This window comes from Medicago sativa, chromosome 4 (genome assembly GCF_051527215.1).
Source record: "Medicago sativa cultivar Bolivia chromosome 4, Bolivia_mono, whole genome shotgun sequence".
NCBI classification, from domain to species: Eukaryota; Viridiplantae; Streptophyta; class Magnoliopsida; order Fabales; family Fabaceae; genus Medicago; species Medicago sativa.
Window position 1 is genome coordinate 27,461,871 of NC_140752.1, and position 19,610 is coordinate 27,481,480.

Below are 19,610 nucleotides of genomic sequence, written 5' to 3' on the forward strand. Positions count from 1 at the left end.
TGCAACATATAATGTCGATAATGGAACAATAGAAATGTGTGTGTCGGTATAAAAGGGGGATGATTTTTATGAGTTGAGGATTATACTCATGGACGGATTAAGAAAATTCAATAAGTGAAGTCAAGGTTGTTTATCAAAAATATTTATAAAAAAATATTTAAATTCAAAACCAATAAACATATGACATCATTACATTAATGCAAAATTTGGTAGAAAAATTATACTCTCTCCGGTCCTATTTATAAGAGAAATTTTGGTCAACAAAAGTTAATGTATCTGGTTAAAAAATTGGACCAAATACATCCACTTTTGTTGACCCAAATTTCTCTTAAAAATAGGACCGGAGGGAGTATTATTGTATGTTCAAAAATTGAAGATACCTTAATATCGAACAATTTTATATGATAAAAATGACTCCACTTTCAAGAGTTCTTCAAAGTTGATCCGATTGCAATAAGGATAAAAAAACAAGCCAAACATGAAGAGTGAAAACACAAACGGAAAATTGCTGAATTAGAAAAGATTATTTTTTCCGTTGATACCATGTGTGTGGATGCGGGTTTTTTTAATGTGTGAAGTTGAAAGAATTTGATTCATTGTAAACCTAATAATCTTCCCACCCTACACACTTCAATTTCCCCTTTTTCTTTTAACTAGACCACTAACCCGTGCAACGCATGAGTCTTTTAGTAATTTTAAAATATAAATCCTCATTATTTGAGGGGGATTCATAAGTCTAACTAACATGACAATACAAATATCATCATGTTGAATATATTGACCACGTTTAAACTTCGAATCTCACAATTATGTGTAAGTTTTAAGTGATGTTTGCATTTTTCATCTACATATCTAACAAAAATGTTTAAAGAAAATAAAAAAAAATAAACTTGCACTAATTGTCATAAGTACAGTGTCTTCCTCCTGGACTTGCACAACACGCTATATTTTTTTTAGTGAAAATAAGACATTAAAAAAATTAGATAGAAATATTAATAAATTTGAAAAAATATATATATCTCAAACTTCAAATAAAAGCATTCATTATTTTACCCATTAGACAATTACAGATCTCTAGCTTCGATTCATAAGTCAATCTCTGTTGATTTTAGAGACATCTTTAATGACTATTTCTAAAAACTTGTTGGATTGAAATTTAAACCAGCAAGAAACTACCAAAACAAACCAATTGGAGGAGTGAAGGCAAAAATAGAAATGTGAATAAATTGTGACTGCTGAGGACAACTTAAATTTAAGCAAGCTATCTCTAATGTTGCAACAAACTGTGAGTTTTTTCAATTAGATTGTGTCCATGCTACTTAACGAAACCAATAATTTTTTCATAAAAAAAGACGGTGTAATGAGCCTCCTATGCATAACACAAACATCCTCTACATGAATATAAAATCCTTGACAGAGAAATTTATATCATGATTTTTTTTGTTTGAACGAATAGAAACATGTTTTTAGCACAATAAGGAAATAATTATATGCATCAGTATGTTTTTCTTAAATTTCCAACACATTGATTAAATAATCAAAATTGTTAAATTGCAACATGGAACAATACATCATATCTCAACAATATTGCCAAAAGGAAGTTGGCTCTAAGAATAAAGGGAAAACATTTCAAATATTGTTTGGAAAAGTTAATGTCACAGGTAACAACGACCTTGTATATGTCGCAGTCACAGGTAACAGTAACAAAATCACGAAGAGCACTTACCTTAGCACATACCTTAATCATCTCCCGAAGAAACTTATCAACAGAAATAATGTTACCATCAAAATGTTAGAATTTCTTCTAATATCTTGTGGGCTACAATCAATTGTTGGTTTTGATTTTAATAAAAACGGACTGATGTTGTGATCCATTTGATGATGCTTAGGCCCTAATAAAAGTGATCAATAAATATTGGGCTTTTGGGCACTTAATCTGATTTGTGTAGAAACATAGTGTAGGCCCAAACACTAGGCCCATGATGGGTGGTGTCTAGGGTTGCACGATTATAAATAGAGAGGCTAGGTCCCCTTTGCCATCACTCTGACTATTCTGCTCATTAGTGGTTTGCCCCATCGAAAACCCTAAGTCCGGAGCATGTGAAAGGCAAAGGAAGACTCTAGTCTCATAGCTCGGCGAATCCGGTAATCATGATTTCCAAGTAAGTGTGTTCTGATTTCATATAATAACTCGATCTTGATAATTAAATTGTTTACATGTGGTATCAGAGCTTCTATTATATGATTTGGAACCCTAATTTTAAATTTGGATTATCGGGAATTTTTTTTTTTTTTTGTAACAATAAAGGTGGCTTATTTTGTTTTGGCTATACCTTTGGTTCATATAAACAAATTGATCTCGGTGGTTTTGGGTTTTTGCTTTTGCTTATAAACAAATCAACAGAATTATTTTTATTGTACTATGCCCTCTCGTTTAACCACCTTTTAGTTTGGAGTTATTCAAGTTTTGGTTTAGAATTTATCGGTTCTATTTGATACTTGAAATCACTGTTAGTTGATACCGTGGTTTTCCTTTTCATGGATTAAATTTGCTTTCCAAATATTCCTTAATTTTTTAATTTATATGTATCAACCAAGTTCGTATGACTATGTTCATATTCTGGATTTTGTTTCGGTTGAATTTTGAATTTTGTCTGCAACCGTAATGAAATTTGCAACCCTAATTCTGGTTCGTATGAAATTTTTGGGTGCGGCAACCGTAATGAAATTTGCAACCTTTTGTTTTTGTTTTATATATGCCGCAAGGGAATTTTGTTCAACAAAATTTTGTTTAATATTATTTGATCAAGTTTTACATGTTCTGCTGGTGCTTTATGTTCGCCGTTTGTGCGATGAGCATGGTTTTAGGGGTTACGTCCGTTCCCTAATTATTTTTATTATTGTTACTTTTTAATAATAAGAACCAAAATTGTTCCTTCAAAAAAAAAAAAAAAAAAAGAAGAACCAATAATTGTATTTATTGAGAATCTTATGTTTTTTATATTGAACGGTAAATTTGTGCCAAATTCTTTTACCTTTAAATTAGATTAAAGTAAATTGGTGAAGGTTTTGCAAAGTTGAATTAATTTCAAGATTGAATGGCAGCAATTTGATTGGTTGGCTTATAAGGCTATTTATTTTCTTATTTTCTTAATCTTGATGGGTTGACTTTCCTCTGTCTATCTGTGTGTGAATCCAGCAACAATTTGAAGCATGCATTTTATCGGTCATATACTCCTTTTGTTGTTGAATTTATGTTGAAAAAGTGTAAATAAATTTTTTTTTATTATGAGAATTGCCTTCGTTTTTTGTTTCTGATGTCGCGGTTTCTAATTCTACACATGGGAAGTAAAGTAGAATTTTCGGCGCTGATCTATTACGCATAGATTTTTATCACAACAAGACCCTCTAGCTTTTTTCAATTTTATTAAATTGAGCATCAATTTAAATTGGGATGATTTTGTTTCTATCATACACGGTGGGATTACGTATATTGTGTTTATATATAGTATATGAAGAGCCTGCTAATTTCTTGGCATGAGTTTGATGCTTATTTGCTTCCTGTTGTAGACAATTACTACATGCATTTGATACACCTTTTATTGCCTTTGGCTCTTTTGATTCATTAAGGCTCAACTTTGTTTCAAGAATTTGTTCTTGTTTTGAGCATTCAGTTTGAAGCTTTGAATTGAAAGTTTTGGTTTTTCATGTTCAAAATGAATTATTGAAATTATTTCAATTTTCAAAATTATGTGGCTCATACTAAAATAAAATATTTCCTATTGTTGTATGTGTTCGGTCTTTGAATATCTGGCAAACAATTTTCATTGAAATTACTTGAACAAGAGTTTTGATTGTTTTCTTTGTGGAATTTTGGAAAATTTTCTTGATCAATATGAAAGATGGTTTGAGTTTAATAATTGTTTGCTCAATTATTATTATTTTTATATATGTCAAAGATGTATTAATACATGTGAAATTGGTAAATTGATCCATTTTTGTATGACTTCTTCTTCTGTTAAGTTTATGGATAGTTTTCTTTATATATGACTATAGTTTCTATTCTATTATTTGAGTGGATTTGAGATTTGGTTTATGCATAGATTGAAATTGCTTTAAAAATATGTTTATCGTTATTGAATTACAATTTCATGTGTGGATCCAGAGACAATTTTGAGTAGTCATGTTCAAATTAAGACCATGTATTTTGTGCTACTCCTTTTGATGTTGTTTTTGTCTCTAAAAATTGATGTTATATTTGTTTCTGTTGACATAAGGTTTGTGGTTTTTGAAACAAATTTCACATGTTGTGATTCATTGTGCATGTGCATCTAATGTGAATAAATATTGGCATGATTATTATATGAATATTCCATCATGCATAGTTTTATTTTATCTCAAATCCGGAAGGAAACACCATGATAAAAATCAAATTTTGCATTTTCAAAAAGATTTGTATTTGTGAAATTACTTTACACTCAATTTTATCAATCATAGCACCAAATATCAATGTATATGAATTCATAATTATTAAATTATATGTTGCCTTGTTCTTATTTGAATGCTCAATTGGGGAATATCATAAAAGATAATTTTCGAGCAATTCTGAAGGCAATCAAAAACTGTTATCCTTGTATTCTATTGATGTATTATGAGAGTCTTTCTTTTGTTATATTGGTTTGTTGTTGAATTATGAACCAATTGAGATGACAATATGCCAAATTGTGCGGAATTTTCTCTAAGCCATCGAAGCTTAATGACTCTACATACAAGGAGAATTGATTACACTTTTTGAGGTTAGCCATGATTTAATTAATTTAATTTTTTTTTTATTGAATTTGATTACACTTATTCCCTTATTATACAAGGGATGGACATATCCTTTTGGTGTAATATTAATTGACATGACCATTGTGTGATAGAGAATATAGTTGAATATTTGTTTAAATATTTTAAAAATCTTGGATTGATAATCCAACTATCATTCTCTATCAAGTGGGAGAATCTTACATGTCAATTATCTATAAACGAGAAACAAATATCCTTTGTTGAAAAATACTCTTTTGTTTATTATGGAGACTTACATTGAGGATATTATAGTCTTTTATTAAATATTTTTTGTGACTCTTTTTTCTTTTATCCTCAATTGTGGTGAAATTCAAGTCTCATATATTTCCGCTGCGTAGGTAATTGATTTAAATCATTACCTGTTAATGAGATTATGAGTTTAGCGGTAATAGTACTCTTACAAAAGATAGCACATAATTATATGTTGATTTTCTTTTATGTGCTTTTAACGTACTATTCTACCGCAGCGTATCAAACAAAATTACGATGAATGCAAATTGAAACGATATTGACCAGTTTAGATGCCTTTAAATGATGCATAATTTTTCTGTGTCATATTTTGACAAGAGCAATTGATTCCTATGCAAAAAGAATTTCTTGCGTTGATATAGGTCGTTACCACCAAAGTGGGACCGCTCTATTGATTGATTGATGAAATTTCCTTTTGTAGTTTGAGGAATGTTTTTGATTGTAACTTGTAGTTTCCTGCCCAAAGGTGTTTATTGCATTTTACAATTAAAAATTTATTTGGGATAAGTTATTGGAGAATGTTTTGAACAAAGGAATTTGCCTGCCCAAAGGTGACAAATTTCTGAATTCAATACATGCTCATTGATTAACTTACCTGAGGTTTTGACTAGGGTTATAACCTTAGTTTGTACATTCTGCTCAAAGGTGATTGTACAAATATATTGGCCTCATTGTGATAGCTTGTTTATTTCGAGCTATATCTTGTCAAATGATATATTTTGATGCATTCATGTTTTGTCTCATATATTTCCTCAAAGGATAATTGTTATGCTTTTATTATGCATGCTCATTGATTAACTTATATAAGATGGAGTTATTGGAGTATATGTTGAACCAAAAAATTTGTCTGCCCAAAGGTGACAATTTCCCAAGTTCAATGTATCCTCATTGATTAACTCATTTGAGGTTTTGGCTTGGGTTTCGACCTTAGTTTGTGCATTCTGCCCAAAGGTGATTGTACAATTATATTGGCCTCGTTATAATAGCTTGTTTATTTTAAGCTATATCTTGTATTATGCATATTTTCATTCATTCATTTTTTTTTCCTTATCAATGAATGGTTGTTTTGCTTCCATCGAGATCTTAAACGAGTCAAACCGTAAGAAATGGAAGTAAGATTTGGAGTTATCTCTAGGAGAACATGTCTGAACTGAATTAACCTTTTAGTAAGTGGGAGATGACTCACAAGTTAAAGCATCTGACCATAATGGTCTCCATGTGTCTAATGAAAAGTTATTGGACGTAACAATATTGTAATTTAGGAGTAACTGTGAAGTCAGTGGGAGATGTCAACTTAATTTCAGATTAATATGATCTAGGAGTAATTGTGAAGTCAGTGGGAGTTGTAACCATGATTTAACATTCTAGTTTTGAACTTGTTTTGAAAAATATTTTTCCCTTACCTTCATTTAGGATGAATCTTGTTTGTGTTACCTTGTTGGAGCAACTTTGTTTTAGTTTTACTCTTGGAGGTAGAAAACTAAGTTTGAGATTAAACTCACATAACCTTGCTTCATCCTTTGTTCATCTATATAAATTGTCTCTAGTAGATGGTTCATGACTCCCTGGATCTTTTGTTGATAGTTTATTTAAGTTGTCTTTGACTTCACATAACCTTGCTTCGTCTTTCATTGTCAAAACTTTTGTTGCTATAAGGTCTAATGTTGAGGAAGACATCCTTTACTTTATGACATAAGCACTTGGATCATATTTATCGGGGAAAGGGCTGAGAAATTAATCAAAGTAAATATTCTACCTTTCTTAAAGTTTGATGATCCAGGTACTTGTGTGGATTGCATTAGAAGCAAATTTACTAAAACCAAAAGTTACAACTAGCATTTCTGAACCCTTAGAAATTGTCGAAATTGAAATTAGTGGCTCCCAACTCCTATATTTTATGGTAATAAATTATTTATTACATTGATTGGCTCCCTAACTTTGACATTAATTGTTCTCTTAACCAAATGACTTAGGTTCATTGTTTTCAAGAGTCATTTTGAATAACATGAATACTGTGAATTCTTTTGATGCATTTGGTTTGTGGGAGTTTGAATTTTATATTATCAATTTTTTGATGATGAATTTTTCTTTCACTTATTTTCTTTGATATATTGATGTGAATTTCCATTCAATTTAATTATTGATGATGAGATGAATTCTTGTATATATCAAATATCAAATGTGAAAAATTATAGCTCAGTGTTGAAGGGATCACTATGCCGGTGATTGACACTATTTTGGAGCTGAGGCATTACATGTGAAAAATTTAAGCTCAATGTTGACATGATCTTTATGCCGACTGTTAACATTATTTTGGAGCTGATGTATTATGTGTGAAAATTAGAGCTCAGTGTCGTTGGGATCACTATGCCGGTGATTGACACTATTTTGGAGCTGAGGCAGTGTGGTTTTCCGTGGACCGCATAATTTCTCTGGCTTTAAGGCATTTGAGAGAAATCACATAATTTCTTTGGCTTTAAGCATTTGAGAGAAATCACATAATTTCTCTGGCTTTAAAGCATTTGAGAGAAATCACATAATTTCTTTGGCTTTAAGCATTTGAGAGAAATCACATGATTTCTCTGGCTTTAAGGCATTGAGAGAAATTAAGGACCGACAATGAAAATGATAGTATGGTCGATGATCACGTTGACATATCATTTCTTGCTACACTCTACACAGATGACTAGTCGACGGAATTGGTGATATTTGTAACCATGGAAGGTGTTGTATCAATTAAGGATATAACTACCGCTATGATTCGATATCATTCAGTTCTTAGTTGGACGGAGTCTTTATTAAGTGTTGCATCATGGGATCATGTAGTGGCCACGTTAGGAAGTTTGTTATCAGTCCAAGAGTCGTTTTCAAAAATTATTTTTAAATTTTTATTTTTATTTTATTTTTAAAATACACAATTGATTTTGCCCAAGTGGGAGAATGTTAGAATTTCTTCTAATATCTTGTGGGCTACAATCAATTGTTGGTTTTGGTTTTAATAAAAACGGACTGATGTTGTGATCCATTTGATGATGCTTAGGCCCTAATAAAAGTGATCAATAAATATTGGGCTTTTGGGCACTTAATCTGATTTGTGTAGAAACATAGTGTAGGCCCAAACACTAGGCCCATGATGGGTGGTGTCTAGGGTTGCACGGTTATAAATAGAGAGGCTAGGTCCCCTTTGCCATCACTCTGACTATTCTGCTCATTAGCGGTTTGCCCCATCGAAAACCCTAAGTCCGGAGCATGTGAAAGGCAAAGGAAGACTCTAGTCTCATAGCTCGGCGAATCCGGTAATCATGATTTCCAAGTAAGTGTGTTCTGATTTCATATAATAACTCGATCTTGATAATTAAATTGTTTACACAAAATGTATGGAGTTTGAAATATGGTTTGTGAGATTTTGTAACCATAAAATAATGTTAGATTGTCACTGCTTTCACCTTCCATGGATATGATTGATCAAACAAAGGAGCTTTTGGAATCGTGAATGAAACTTTACTAACCAGCTATACACAAAGTTTTTCTTTATTTTTCATTCACAAAGACAAAGAAAAGAAACCATTAGCCATATGGAGTGAACAAATTTTTAACTCTATTAGAATGCAACACCAAATAATACATCATCGTATAGTCAGATAAATTCTGTTTTTAAATTATTCAAATCAGTATACTACAACCTATAGGTGTACTCAACACACTTGATTTCTTCTCATGATTGCTCCCTCATATATTACAGCTTCTATTCTTGCATGACAATTCCATCAATATTAATTCAAATTATTTGTTTCCCTTGACTCATGCATAACGGTTCCATGTACTCTTGATTCCAAAAGAAAAATAATACACATAAGCCTTTGTTTTCTATACAACCTAAAGTATATTATAATATCTCCACTATAACAAATTAATTAACCAAATGCAGTAAATACAAATCTTAACATATAATAGCTTCAAAAAAAAAAAAAAAACTTAATAGATAGAGAGCAAAACGTATTTTCTTCACCATATTGTTTAGAAGCCAACCAATGTCTATTGTAGAGCTTTTTTCGCAACAGAAGATACACCAATGGGGAAGAATAATTACCACAATAGCTGCAATGAAAAAAGCAAACCGATGCAGAGATATATACCCACAGTAGCTGCAATGAAAGAAGAACTACCACGATAGAGCATTGGAAAATGGTAGTAATAATGTGGCGTTGCTTTTTTGCATTGGAACCGTATCCAATAGGTTATAGCATGACTCTTATTCATATTTGAATGTTATCTGCTTTTTTTCCATCACTTATCACTACATCCACTTTTTCTCTTTTGACATACATCTACTAACTATATTAATAAAATTAATACTAGATAATTTTCCTATTTTGCCTTCTTGAGGGGCATTTTCGTAATCTAATAATATGTGAATGTTGTTGGTTGCCACCTCATCAATACGTGGGCTATTTATAAAAAAAAATAAAAAAAAACTATGAAAAAAATAATAAAACTAATAAAACAAAATAAAGAGAGAGAAACACGACTGATCTCAGCCTCAACCTCTCTCCTGAGAATCCATTCCCCTCCCTCTCCTTTCCTCACTCTCTCTCTCTCGTCTGCCTTGATCTCTCCATCCTCATCGTTTTCCTCACTGTCGCGGATCCTGTGGCGATGGTGGCGGTGAGGTCCACTTTATTGAATCTGTTGCCAGCTCTTCCGACGCCAGCGAAACACGGCGGCGCCGGTGCGGAGGAGTAAGAGAGAGACGACCAGGTGAAGGTAATTTCCAATCTAAAGCCATGCATGTCTCAGATTGAATGATCTTTGTGTATTTTTTGTTTCATTTTTGTTTTTGTGACCTGATTGCATGTCTCAGATTTAGGTTTGTTGGTTGTTGATTCCGGTTTGGTGTTTTGTTTGGTGTTGGATGTTTCGAAAGTTTGAGTCTTTGGCTTTGTTGTTTGCTGATTTTGTGTTGCTTTTTTATCTTTTAGAAAATGCAGGTATGTGGGCAACGTCCATACACAAGTAACTGAACCACCTCTGTAAGAAGTTTTTCGGGTACTGGTCCAGTTGAAGGGTGTAAACTTTTTAGGAAAGAGAAGGTATATTTTTATATATGCATGTGTCTTTGTCTAAATATTGATTTGAAGTACTATGGATTTGTATTTGACATCTTATGTCTCTCTTTTGCAGTTATCCTATGGATTCATTCATTACTTCGATCGCAGATTTGCTGCTCTGGCCATATTAACTCTCAATGGAAGGCATCTGTAAGTGCAGTTCTTCTATAATTGTGTTAGGTTGGTTTGGATTTTCACCCAGTTCAATTCAATGGTTTGTAGATTCGGGCTACCTATCAAAGTTAACTGGGCATATGCCAGTCGTCAAAGAGAGGATACATCAGGTTAGTTCAGAGATAATTATAAGATACGAATGTTTTGAACAAATCATTTTGGTTAATATATTATATAATATGTTTCTTTGAATTTGGAGGTCATTACAACATATTTGTTGGTGACCTCAGTCCTGAGGTTACCGATGCTACACTTTTCGCATGCTTTTCTGTCTACCAAAATTGTTGGTAAGCTTCATTCTCCTATGATTTCTTAGTAAAAATAGCATCCATTTTATATATTTGGAATTGGAGCAATCTTCATTTATTCAAAATTAGAAAAAATGTGTTTGTGCTTCCATATATGTGATAATGGTGCATTGCATACTAAACAACTTTGTTGGTGACTTGGCATGGCTCACTAAATTTATCTTTTTGATGGTTTTAGAGATGCAAGAGTTATGTGGGATCAGAAGACTGGGCGTTCAAGGGGATTTGGATTTGTTTCATTCCTTAACCTTATTTTATTTTAGCCGATTACAATTTGGAAAAGTCTCCATTGATTTTTCGTTAGTAAATACCGAAACAAAACCATCGTCTCAGATCAAGGGAGTTGCACATTAGGTTCTTTTGTGTGAATTGATTATGACTTCCTATGTTTATTTATTTTAAAAGTTCATGATGATAAATGTCCTTTATATTTGTTTTTCAGCATATCGACTTCTGGTGATGCACTGTTTAATTGATTATAGTTCATATTGTTTTCACTTATGATCAATGAATAATGATGCCCTGTCTGTGCCTTTCAGGTAAGTGACTTGGAAGTAGACAAATACGCTGCAACTGGGCAACAAAAGGTGTTGGCGGTATAGAAGAGAAGCAAAACTCAGACAGTAAAAGTGTGGTGGAACTAACAAATGGTTCATCTGGTGAGTAAATTATGTCGTAGTTCCCGTAATAATAATAGAATGGTTGGAAGTACTTTCACATTTAACTTCTATATTTCTTGATTTAAAAATAGATCTGGGGGCTTACTAAAACTTTGGTGTCCTCTTTTTACCCTTGACCTGAAGATTTTTAGGTGATTAAACTTTTAAAAATTTAGGTGATTAAACTTTTAAAAAGTATTACGTTCATAAAGACATCCGTTTTCTTAGTTAACAGATGGAATACTAGATATTCAATTAACAAACACTTTTGATCCTACAGAGGACAGTAAAGAGATATCTAATGTTCCTAAGAACAATCCTCAATATACAACTGTTTATGTGGGTAACCTTGGATCGGAGGTGAGAAACTTTGTTTATATCCATTTTTCAATCTATGGTTTGAATGAAATAGTTGACCTGGCAATAGTCCATTGACGATTTTCCAAGCTTATTATTTTATGATGCAACCAAAGTAATATTTTGAAACCCATTGGCCCATAACCAATATTTGTATTCCTTCACCTGGTTTAGCTTTTTGTTTTGTTCTCCATTTCTACTTTGGCCATTATGTTAGAGATGTATTAAGACTTTAGCTTTTAAATTTCCACCTTTTGATTTTACAATATATGTTATATTTACTTGTGAGTTGTATCTTTGAAATCTGCGCGGAAATTGTTGTTTCCATTTTAATCATTACGGCCTTTGGTGATTTTACAGGCAAATAGCTTGATCTCCATTGCCATTTCCATACTCTTGGGCCTGGTGTGATAGAGGAAGTTCGTGTCTAGCGTGTATTTCCTAATGTTTGGAAAGGTCCTACCCTTGACCTTATGGCAGGGTCCCTCTCTGGAGGGACAACTGTGCTTTTTACTTATCCGCTTAACTTAATTCGGACTAAGTTAGCTTAACAGGTAAAGTAAATTTTTCATCAGAAATCAAATCAGTTATTATCCATGACTTTGGTTGTGTTTTGTGATTATGTTAATGTGTTAACTACACTGCATTTGAAATTGAAACTGCAGGTTATTAGGTCAACCAATTTGAATGTGCCGGGGATGGTAAATAATGAACAAGTTTATCGAGGGATCCGTGACTGTCTTTCAAAAACTTAAAAAGAAGGTGGCATTAGAGGTCTTTATAGGGGAGTAGGTATGCATTTAAATCTGCTTGTGTTTGGAACTGTTAATTCAGCAGCAATATTGTATTTCACTGCCGTGTTGTCATTGTAGAACTCTTATGTTAATCATGGCCACAACTCCGACACTCTTTAGAATATTCCCATACGCGGGTTTGAAATTCTACTTCTATGAGGAAATGAAGCGCCATGTACCTGAGGATTACAAAAAAAACATCATGGCGAAACTCACATGTGGATCCGTGGCAGGTTTATTGGGTCAGACTTCACATATCCTTTTGAAGTTGTTGTTATACCCTAATTTTGGACCTAAAAATACTAACTCAACTCTTCTTTTCTTGCATGTCAAGTCATTTGATATGTCTCTGATCAATTACATCTTTCTCTGCATTTTACTTCAATATTCTTTGCAAAATTCCCATAGAAGGGCATTTTAGTCATTTCCTATGTTAAAACTTCTTTCAGTCTTTTAAAAAATTTGTTTGAGTCCTTTCAAATAGTTTGAATAAGTCTTCATTTCAATTCTATGTCAAAATCCATTTTTAAAATTGCATTTGAAGTCATTTTGAGTCAGTTTTGCCCCTAGGGGCATTTTAGTCTTTTCATGTGTCAAAACTCTGTTTAAACCCTTAAAATTGTCTCTGAGTCTTTTAATTTTGCTTGTATAAGTTCTTGCTTTAATTCCTTGTTACAAATCCATTTTAAAATTGCATCTGAGTCATTTTGAGTCGTTTTAGTCCCTGGGGGCATTTTGGTCATTTCACATAAAATCTCTGATTCATTTTAATCTGCTTTGTTGCTTTTAATCGTCTCGCTTTACGTTAATTTTCAATTTACTTTTTCAGTTCAATTTTAGTTTAATTTTCATTTTGGTCCTCGTACTTTTGTTATTTGCATTTTAATCCTTTTTAAGTTTGTTAGAGTCAAAGTCAAAATTTGTTACAAGTCAAGTGCCACATGGCATCACATCATTGGTCCAAGCATTCCCACATCACTTATAAATAGGTCAAAGTCATGGTCAAGGTCTCTTAACTAATCATTTTTTTTCTTTCAGCAATTTTTTTCAATCATTTTCACAAAATACACAAAAAAGTTCATAATTATTTTCTCTCTATTTTCGCTCTCTTCTAACAACTTTCTCTCTCCTCTAACTAACTTCCACCATAGCCAAAAGCTTCAACAACCTCCATAACTACCACATCTCCACCATAACCACCTTCAACCACCACTTTCAACCTCCACCAATTCACCAATATTCATCATCAACACAATCACAAAACCAATTCATTCACCCTCACTACAACAACAACACAAGTATTTTTTTCAAATCTAGTACCAACATAATCGTTTCCAATGGCTATGAGTCCAAGCACACAATGTCCAGATTGAGAGAAGAATCCAGAACTGGTTCAAGAAGCAACCATATCCAATTTCGTAGCAAGCCGAATCGAGCAAGAAGTTCATCACGCTACAAATAGTAAACCGAGTTCGTGAAGCAAGGGGAAGGACGAATCTGTACAACAACTCAATAGCGACAAGAACAAGACAGAACCGAAGCTGTAGCATCAATCGCGTTCAAACCTCAACCGGAATCGCAAACGGATCATAATAGAAGAAAATCGATATGGAGACGTGAAGGAACAAGCAAGCTGAACCAGCTCAAGTGGTAAAGGTAGAGTGTGTTTTCCGTTCATCTTTTCTTGTTTCGTTTAAAGCTAGATCTAGGCTGTTTGTGTTGTTTTTGCTAAAAACCGATTTCGAAAATGAATAGAGGGTAAAGAGAGCTTCAATTTGATATAAAATTTCTTTGAAAACGGAGTTGTTTTGAAACTCCGGCACGGTGGTGCCACCACCGACCACCGTGCCGGAAAACAGAAGCTGGTCAGAGAAGAAAGGGCATGGGGGCGCTGCTAATTTTTAGAAAGATGAAGAAGGAGCAATTATGTGTTTGTTCCCTTCAAAGAAAACGTATATACCTCCTTCAATTTCAATTTCTTAACCCATGCCACTATCCAAACCCATGGATCTTGCCCATACCCAATTACCAACCCATGTACCTAAGCCCATTACTAGATTCTGCCTTCCTTTCCTTTCTCTACTCTTTTGCTGTTTATACCCCCCAGTGCTGCTTACTGCACCCCCTGTTTGCCTCAAATTGCATGAAAAATTCCACAAAAATTCTACTAGTTTCTTGACGCATTTTTGATAATTTTTGATGTATCTTACATGCCAAATCTTGATCACAGCATGTGAAAAATATTTTGATTCTTGATTAATGCTTTGTGTCAATTTTTGTTCAAACCTTGGAAAAATTTCTAAAACTTTCTTGTGAAGTTGTTGTGATCAATTATTGGTATTGGATACTTGTTTTTACATGGGGAAAATTGCCTCAAAAATATATGTGTTCGAGCTTCGTTAGTTTGTGCGCCTTTTTGGTATGATTTTGTGAAGATTGTGATGCGATTTTGTTCTTGAATTTTGGTACATAAACGTGGCTTTGAGTATGTCATACTTGGAGTGATTTTACTTCTTTTTTTTAGTATGTGCTTGCTGTTCTTGTTATGGATCTTTCACCTTGTGAATAATGTGTGTTTCTTGTGTTAAATAAAGTGCAAATAGGCTTGAAAATACTATGATTGTATTGCATACTAATTTCCCTTGATTCCTTACATCATGACTGAATTGAAACTTTTGAAATGTTACCATTGATGTGGGGATTCTAAGCCTTAGTTTTGCCTTAGAATTTTAGTAATCTTTCAAGTACTATTTCATCATGTTTTTGATTAAGTTCTTGGTTATCTCTTTGTTAATTTCTAGTTACTTTCTTTCTCTTTACTTGTTTCTATTTCTTTCCTATATTTTTTTTTTGTGCTACTAACCCCTTTCCTTTCATGTTTCATGAGCATATTTCATCCTTCAATTTTAGTTTAATTTTTTTGCAATTTACAATTCATGCCATACTTAGAATGTAAAAACCTAGGGATTCTTGTACTTTACGTTTATGCAATTTTAATTCTTGCAAGACCATAGAATGTAACTAGGGCATGATGTAATAAGGACAATGGACTCTAATAATGTACACCGACACAAGCACCGACACATGCACACACATCACTTTAGGTATATGGCTAGAATATGCATGTTTAGATGTATGTTTAGGATTGTATGTTTAGATGAATGTTTAGGCTTTACACTTAGAAAAATCAATTTTCCAAAAAAATATATGAACAACATCACTCAAATCTTTTTCCTAATAAACTTTGGGATCCAAATTCCCATTGATTTTCCCTTTCTTTTCTTAAATAAAATCTTAATGAATTTTAATCATACTTTGACTTTCTTTTGCAAAATAACTAATTCAACCTCACAATTTCACAATCTTATGCCCTTGAGGCCTCTCTCTCTCATTCTTAAAAAAATTCCAATTTTCAAACTTAAAATCAACCAACAAAAACAAAAACATTTTTTGGAAGAGAACTACGGTGGATTTGATCCCTTAAACGGGTACGTAGGCAAGGAACAAAATTCCTTCAATTCAAATAAAATAAAAATTCAAACACTTTCTTCTCCCTCCAATTCTTTACTTAGAATGTTCTTAGGCTTAATATCATCTTTCAAAATAGCATTTAAAAATAAAGCGCGCGCGCAGAAAATAAAGACGGTTCTTATAGGTTACTATAGTCGTTATGGGTGCCTAACACCTTCCCGTAGCGAAAACAACTCCCGGACCTCGATTCTCAAGGGTTTTGCTTACTTTTTCCCTTCCCAAGAAAAAATAAGATATCACCGGTTAAAAAGGTTCAAACGTAATCAATGTTTGACACCCGAAAACCAAGATAAAACAGCTGGCGACTTCACTGGGGAGATTCGAGAGTTACGCCTAGTCTTTATTTCCACGCTTGCGCTTTGTTTTTACTTGTTTCTTTTACTTGTTTTCCTATGTGAATAAATGTTTAAATTCTTGCAAACGTGTGGGGTGAGAATATCAAAAGTCCTACACCCGGGCTGAGTGAACTTAGGATTTAGGAGGGATATAATCGACAATTCATTCCGGGGGTGGCCTCGTGTTTTGGATTATGCGATCAATCCCACATAGCTAAGGCATTTTGGGGGTAATGTTGTCGGCGCGTGTTGTCGCGTTTAGGCACTTTACTTCTAATTGTTCTATGACGCTATGAACCGTAGATAACCGAACCCATCCATGGCCATTTTCTAGGATGTAGTGCGGAGACTAAACCGAGTGTTTTCTCGAGTTTTAGTTGTCACGCGATACTACACTCAAGTTAGACCTTCCACGTATAATCATGGAGCGAGTGTTGTCTAGTGACACCATGATGTACGTCGGAGAGGTTGCAACTTGGGAGCCTTTTTAGAACCCGGTTACTATTTCCTAAAGCCCTAGTTTCACCGGACACCGTGTCCACCCATGACTCCTCGACTTTGAACTTTAACCCACCATGTTTTCTCCGAACTTGAACATAATCATGCATTCATGCGTACATGCATACATGGATAAACTTTTTTCATGCATTGTTATCGAAGGGCTTAGACAAATTGAATTTGTAAACATTGTAGGAATGGGAAAGACTAAGTCCTACAAGTTCAAGGAAGTGGATTTGGCTAATTTTGGCACTCAAGGTTAAGGATCCGACTGGTTTCCAACATCGTTACGGGGCTTTACTTACTATTCTCCAGACTAATGTGGATGAGAAGCTTGTGCACACTCTAGTGCAATTCTATGATCGGGAGTATCGGTGCTTTACTTTTCCTGACTTTCAGTTGGTGCCCACTCTAGAGGCTTATTCTCACTTGACAGGTTTATCTATTGCTAAGGGGGTACCCTTCGCGGGACTTGAGAATCCTCCTACTCCATTGGTTATTGCTAAAGATCTCTATCTCAAGACCACCGATGTCTCCAAGAATCTTGTCACTAAGGCTCGCATCCGAGGGTTCACTTCAAAGTATCTACTTGAGAAAGCCGACCTTAATACCACTTGTCAGGACACTCTCGAGGCTATTCTTGCACTTCTCATCTATGGGCTTATTCTCTTTCCAAATCTTGATGACTTCGTGGACATGAATGCTATTATGATCTTCCATTCCAAGAATCCGGTTCCTACCTTGCTAGCTGACACATACCATGCCATTCACGATCGTTCCGGCAAGGGTCGTGGATACGTTCTTTGTTGTGTGCCTCTCCTCCATAGGTGTTTTATTTCGCACCTTCCGAAGTCCTTCCACGACAATCCGGAGAATTGGTCTATTTCACAGAGGATTATGGCTCTCACTCCTAATGAAGTGGTTTGGCTCACTCCAGCTTCTAGAGTTAAGGAAATTATCTTTGGTGGTGGAAAGTTTCTTAATGTACCTCTTCTTGGTACCCGGGGTGGAATCAACTATAACCCGGAGCTCGCTTTACGACAATTTGGTTTCCCGATGAAGGGAAAGCCCATCAATCTTGCTACATCTCCTTATTTCTTCCACTACTCCAATGCTCCCACGGGAATAAGAGAGGATTTCATGGAAGCTTGGTCTAAACTTCGAAAGAAAGAGGTGAAGCAGATGGGTGTAAGGTCCGGTGTTGCTCATGAGGCCTATACACAGTGGGTGATAAACCAAGCTGTAGAGATTGGTATGCCTTACCCCTCTATGAGATATGTGTCTACATCTGTTCCTACCATACCTTTGCCTCTACTCCCACCTACCCAGGAGATGTATCAGGAGCATCTAGCTATGGAGAGTCGGGAGAAACATCAGTGGAAGACTAGATATTATGAGGCTGAGAACTTAATCATGACTTTGGATGGAAAGGATGAGCAGAAGACTCACAAGGTCTTGACACTGAAGAAAGAGTTAGCTAAGGCTAAGAGAGAGATTGAAGAGAAAGATAAGTTGCTTATGAGAGACTCTAAGAGGGCTAGGGGTGCCCGTGACTTCTATGCACGATACTGCAGCTATGAGTCTGAGTCTGAGGATGATGCTTCCACTTCCTACGCTTGAGGATCTCCATTTCCTGTTGTTATTTCCATTTGTTTATGTTGTTTTACATTTCAAAGTCTATCCCTTGGCTTAGCATTTCAAAGGGAATTGTCTTGCAAAAATTGTATGTTGTTTGTTTGTTTCCCGTTTATGTTAACCGTTGTTTAGTAATGTTTACAAACTTCTAATTTGTCTGAAACCCTTCGATAACACAAAAAAGGAGTCTTTTTGCATATGCATTAACCCATTTCATGCATCATATGCATTCATTGGTCACAAAAAACTTCTCGCGTGCTCATTGCCTCCTGGTTTTGTCCGCCGCAGCCTGAAAGGTGGCTCGTGTTCGCAAGGTTTACCAACCAGATAGAGTTCATCAAACAAGATTTCACAAGAGAAGGATTATGGCTAACTTTGAAGAAGAAAATGCTCAGCTCCGTGCCGAATTGGCTGCTATGAAAGAAGACTTAGCTAAGGCTCATTACACCATGTCTGCTCTGATGGCTGCACAAGAACAACCAGCCACATCTGTTCCAGTTTCTACTGAAGCAATTCCATCTATCCCACTGTCTACTGTAGCTACCGATGCTCATTTTCTTATGCCCAATGGGCGTCTTTATGGACTCTCGGCTTACTATTCTCCTAATACTGCTGCTGGTATCTCTGGTTTTGCTGGTCAAGGACAGATTCCCGTATCCACTGCTATGCCTCAGGTGACTACCGTTGTTACCGATCCTATTATCCACACTGTGCAACAGATGATTGACGTCGATACTCCGCGTGGACAAGACCCTGCAATGGAAGCTATGAAAAGACAGTTAAGGGAGTTGGCTGGAGAACTCCGTGAGGTCAAGGCTATCCGTGGAAACAATGTCTCTGCTAGGGCTCGTGATCTGTGCTTGGTATCCCGATTTGAGGTTCCTAAGAAGTTTAAGGTGCCAGACTTTGACAAATACAATGGATCTCCCTGTCCACATAGCCATGTCATTCGGTACGTCCGGAAGATGGCCAATTATGCAGATAATGATGCACTGATGATACACTGTTTCCAAGACAGCCTAGCGGAAGATGCGGCAGATTGGTACATTGGTTTGAGCAAAGACAACATCCATACTTTTGAGGATCTGGCTACTGCCTTTGAAAGTCATTACGA

At 34.8% G+C, this 19,610-nt stretch overlaps 1 pseudogene across 1 annotated transcript; it reads left to right on the forward strand.

The window, feature by feature from the left end:
- The first annotated feature begins 9,753 nt into the window (after nucleotides 1–9,753).
- On the forward strand, nucleotides 9,754–11,347 carry LOC146927429 (oligouridylate-binding protein 1-like; annotated as a pseudogene). Its single transcript, XR_015007947.1, has 8 exons — nucleotides 9,754–9,836; nucleotides 9,959–9,964; nucleotides 10,077–10,187; nucleotides 10,279–10,355; nucleotides 10,428–10,489; nucleotides 10,579–10,666; nucleotides 10,866–11,041; nucleotides 11,227–11,347. The product of XR_015007947.1 is annotated as an oligouridylate-binding protein 1-like (transcript).
- The last annotated feature ends 8,263 nt before the right edge of the window (nucleotides 11,348–19,610 follow it).